Raw genomic sequence first — 5000 nt, forward strand, 5'->3', positions numbered from 1 at the left:
ACTAGTTAGCAGGCTAGAGTCTCGTTCGTTATCGGAATTAACCAGACAAATCGCTCCACCAACTAAGAACGGCCATGCACCACCACCCACCGAATCAAGAAAGAGCTATCAATCTGTCAATCCTTCCGGTGTCCGGGCCTGGTGAGGTTTCCCGTGTTGAGTCAAATTAAGCCGCAGGCTCCACTCCTGGTGGTGCCCTTCCGTCAATTCCTTTAAGTTTCAGCTTTGCAACCATACTTCCCCCGGAACCCAAAAGCTTTGGTTTCCCGGAGGCTGCCCGCCGAGTCATCGGAGGAACTGCGGCGGATCGCTGGCTGGCATCGTTTATGGTTAGAACTAGGGCGGTATCTGATCGCCTTCGAACCTCTAACTTTCGTTCTTGATTAATGAAAACATACTTGGCAAATGCTTTCGCTTCTGTTCGTCTTGCGACGATCCAAGAATTTCACCTCTAACGTCGCAATACGAATGCCCCCGCCTGTCCCTATTAATCATTACCTCGGGTTCCGAAAACCAACAAAATAGAACCGAGGTCCTATTCCATTATTCCATGCACACAGTATTCAGGCGGGCTTGCCTGCTTTAAGCACTCTAATTTGTTCAAAGTAAACGTGCCGGCCCACCGAGACACTCAATAAAGAGCACCCTGGTAGGATTTCAACGGGGTCCGCCTCGGGACGCACGAGCACGCACGAGGCGGTCGCACGCCTTCAGCTCGCCCCACCGGCAGGACGTCCCACGATACATGCCAGTTAAACACCGACGGGCGGTGAACCAACAGCGTGGGACACAAATCCAACTACGAGCTTTTTAACCGCAACAACTTTAATATACGCTATTGGAGCTGGAATTACCGCGGCTGCTGGCACCAGACTTGCCCTCCAATAGATACTCGTTAAAGGATTTAAAGTGTACTCATTCCGATTACGGGGCCTCGGATGAGTCCCGTATCGTTATTTTTCGTCACTACCTCCCCGTGCCGGGAGTGGGTAATTTGCGCGCCTGCTGCCTTCCTTGGATGTGGTAGCCGTTTCTCAGGCTCCCTCTCCGGAATCGAACCCTGATTCCCCGTTACCCGTTACAACCATGGTAGGCGCAGAACCTACCATCGACAGTTGATAAGGCAGACATTTGAAAGATGCGTCGCCGGTACGAGGACCGTGCGATCAGCCCAAAGTTATTCAGAGTCACCAAGGCAAACGGACCGGACGAGCCGACCGATTGGTTTTGATCTAATAAAAGCGTCCCTTCCATCTCTGGTCGGGACTCTGTTTGCATGTATTAGCTCTAGAATTACCACAGTTATCCAAGTAACGTGGGTACGATCTAAGGAACCATAACTGATTTAATGAGCCATTCGCGGTTTCACCTTAATGCGGCTTGTACTGAGACATGCATGGCTTAATCTTTGAGACAAGCATATGACTACTGGCAGGATCAACCAGGGAGCTGCGTCAACTAGAGCTGAGCAGCCGGCCGCCCGGGAGTGTGTCCCGGGGGCCCGCGCGAACACGCAAGCGTCCGCTCAATCATTCTGCAAACAGGAGGAGGCTGAGCTCCCCTGCACAATACACCTCGAAACCCTCTCAGGTCCCGGCGGCGCGCAGCGCCGTCCCAAGTACTTGGTCGGGTTCGAGAGAGGCGCAATCGCCCGGAGTTAGGCGAGTAGACGCTTTCGGTGCGACCACCCGTGCTCCCAACTGAGCTTGCCGCTGCCGACAGAGGCCCGGGAGCGTGCTGTCGTGGCATTGCCGGCGGGAGACAACACGCGCCACCTACGGTGACCGGCAGCTCCAACGCCAGCGCCACAGAAGGACAAAAGCCCCACTTGGGTGCCGAAGCGAACTCTCCCAGCACAGCGCACGCGCCAACACATCCGCACAGCTGCGATACAAACCACCAGCGAGAACCGCTGGGGCGACCGAGCAGCAGACGGCGTCGCGGCGCCGAGCGCCGGGCGGCGGCGCATCCTCAACGCACACAGTCCTCAATCGGACCAGCACACTGAAGATGTCCACCGCGCTTCGCACCGGGCCCGCGAGGACCTACTTTGGCCGCACGGCGCCGCGCGCAGGGTGCGCCGGCGCGCAGCTGCGACGCCTGCCGCGTCCGTCGGCCGGCGCGCCTGCCACTGGCCGCCCCCACCAGCCGGCTGTAGCGCGTGCGCCCACGCACCGCGCGGCCAGCACGCCGGGAGGCGCCCCCTCACCGGCCGGGGACGGTCCCACCCAGCCACCGCCGCGTATCGCTTCACACCCAGATGCCGTTCAGTTTCGTCGGCATGGTGGGTATCGCTGGAACAACCGGTTAGTACCTCAACCTATCGTCGCCATCACCGATTCACCCCTAGCGAGAACAACCGCACCACAACAGGTTACCATTTGTTCATTTGCGTAACTTCACCAGAAAACGCAGGCGTCCATCGCCATTTGCAACTTCAACGATTATTGCATGCCTGTGTCAGGTGTCACGCCACACTACGTCTGCCCACATACACGCAACAAAATGTGCACGCCTAGACAATACGTGGAAGGTGGCCCCCGTACGTATGCGATGTCCATTGCTCGAACGACTGTCAACCGGCCTCTGTAGCATGTCGCAGATATGGAACGCGGTGCACCATGCCATCACGGTGTGTGAGGAGAGACGACTAGGTCCGAATACATCAACAGACAGCTCATGCTGATCGCCATCCACGGCGTCCGTTCCTCCCACACGTCTCTATGGCGTACCACACTGCAATCCAGCTCTCATAGGGAGACGACACGTAGCTGCGTGCACAATATTTGCACTGTATGGTCCGCCGTTTTTGGGCGCAGTCGTTGTGCGGTCACACATGTGCCACGATGTATCATTCAGTACATAAGGACGAATGTGCAGTACAGATTGTGGTTCACGCGTACGACATCAGCGGACAGTTGACACAGGCCGCACCACAACGTAGCCTGAGTACGTCGCATGCGAAGGGCATTGAACATGCAAACTTCTCACCAACCAGCTTGCGAAGGCAGGGGGCAAGGTGGGGACGTGGGGAGGGGCGGCATGTACGTCCTGCTGCCATCCACATTACAGTGTACAGCAGGAGCATGTGGAAAGTGAGCAAGACTTGCAAGGTGTTTAACATGAAGCGATACACAGGGGTGCGGGCAGTGCGAGTAGCGAACTATATTGCGAGGGTTGCGGGTGGGCAACACTACAGTAATTGAACGAGTCGTATAACAATTACAGAGCAGGTTTAGGCGACAACGTGGGTTACGTTAAGGCGACAACATGGGTTAGGTTAAGGCACAACATGGGTTAGGTTAAGGCACAACATGGGTTAGGTTAAGGCACAACATGGGTTAGGTTAAGGCACAACATGGGTTAGGTTAAGGCACAACATGGGTTAGGTTAAGGCACAACATGGGTTAGGTTAAGGCACAACATGGGTTAGGTTAAGGCACAACATGGGTTAGGTTGAGGCACAACATGGGTTAGGTTAAGGCACAACATGGGTTAGGTTGAGGCACAACATGGGTTAGGTTGAGGCACAACATGGGTTAGGTTGAGGCACAACATGGGTTAGGTTAAGGTACAACATGGGTTAGGTTAAGGTACAACATGGGTTAGGTTAAGGTACAACATGGGTTAGGTTAAGGTACAACATGGGTTAGGTTAAGGTACAACATGGGTTAGGTTAAGGTACAACATAGGTTAGGTTAAGGTACAACATAGGTTAGGTTAAGGTACAACATAGGTTAGGTTAAGGTACAACATAGGTTAGGTTAAGGTACAACATAGGTTAGGTTAAGGTACAACATAGGTTAGGTTAAGGTACAACATAGGTTAGGTTAAGGTACAACATAGGTTAGGTTAGGTTAGGTTAGGTTACACGTTGTTGTACGGAAAGGTGTAGGGGGGGGGGGGGGGCGGGGGCGGCAGGTTCGTTGATAGTGATTATAGTAAGTGAATGCTTGTGACATGATCAGATTTGTCACGTCAGGATGCACCTTTGGCTTATTAGAGGCGGCGCTCCAATTCTATGCTTGTGTGAGACCTGTGTCTTTGACTCATGTCATTGTTTGTGCGCTGTGACAGGAGGTACTATTGTGATGTTGGGTGCACCGTTGTATAGGACATGTGTGGGTGTTGGTGCCTGGTCTGCGCAATGGTGGATGTCGAAAGGCTGGGATATTGTATTTTCCGCACGGACCTCCTGGTCTGGTTGTGATAGTGTGGATTGTGTAATGTGGCGGAGAAGATGCACTGGATGTTGTTCCATGCTGGTGCTTACATATTGTATGTGCGCCTGTTAGAAGCAGAGAGTGGTGCGTGATCAGAGTGTCTGGCTGACGTGTGGTTCCCATTTTGGGCAGACTCTTTCAGCATGTATACGGACAGTTGTGTATATTTGCTGTAGTTTGATGGCTCTGCATTGATTACTAATCAGCGCCGTGTGTACGGGTAATCTGGTTCCAGTCCAAAATGTTCCATCTGTGTACATTAGTGACAAAGACTCCCCCCATGCAGTGGGGCTCGGTCTGTTATAACTCTTCCGCGTAATATATTTGCCCCACGTTTTTGCGACTGCGAGTGCGAGTGCAACGCGCATGGGGACCGACATGCTGATGGCTCGGTATCGGACGCCGTACAGTGAGCAACGCGATCGCGTCTCTCGCTCGTAAGTGGTACAGGTCGCGGCTCATGTATACGGACAGCGGGAATGTCGCATATTGGAAATAACTCTTCATGAAACGCAAGTTATAGGGGTGGATTGCACTTTACGAGTGCGGGAAACGTCCGCCGTTCATCCGCTGGAGGTGCGAGTTTGGCGGTTGGGGTGGTGCACGAACGGGTGCGGGTGGCGTCATTGCCGGTCCACGGCTTCGTGCGGCAGAGCCACTGGAGATTGGGTGCTATGGTCGACAGAGGCTGCAGCCTTTGTGGGTGGCGTCGAAAGGCGGCCACTGTGGCGCCATCGCTGTCTTAGTCGGCTTGGCGTCTCATAGATGGCGGTAGCG

At 54.1% G+C, this 5000-nt stretch overlaps 1 non-coding gene across 1 annotated transcript in view; it reads right to left on the minus strand.

The window, feature by feature from the left end:
- LOC124772057 overlaps positions 1-1448 on the minus strand; it is a 1909-nt gene extending 461 nt beyond the window's left edge. The window contains exon 1 of the ribosomal RNA XR_007013737.1: positions 1-1448. This exon is cut by the window's left edge and continues 461 nt beyond it. This is a non-coding gene — a ribosomal RNA (small subunit ribosomal RNA).
- Between the last annotated feature and the right edge of the window lie 3552 nt (positions 1449-5000).

The sequence above is a fragment of the Schistocerca piceifrons genome, unplaced genomic scaffold, assembly GCF_021461385.2.
Source record: "Schistocerca piceifrons isolate TAMUIC-IGC-003096 unplaced genomic scaffold, iqSchPice1.1 HiC_scaffold_936, whole genome shotgun sequence".
NCBI classification, from domain to species: domain Eukaryota; kingdom Metazoa; phylum Arthropoda; class Insecta; order Orthoptera; family Acrididae; genus Schistocerca; species Schistocerca piceifrons.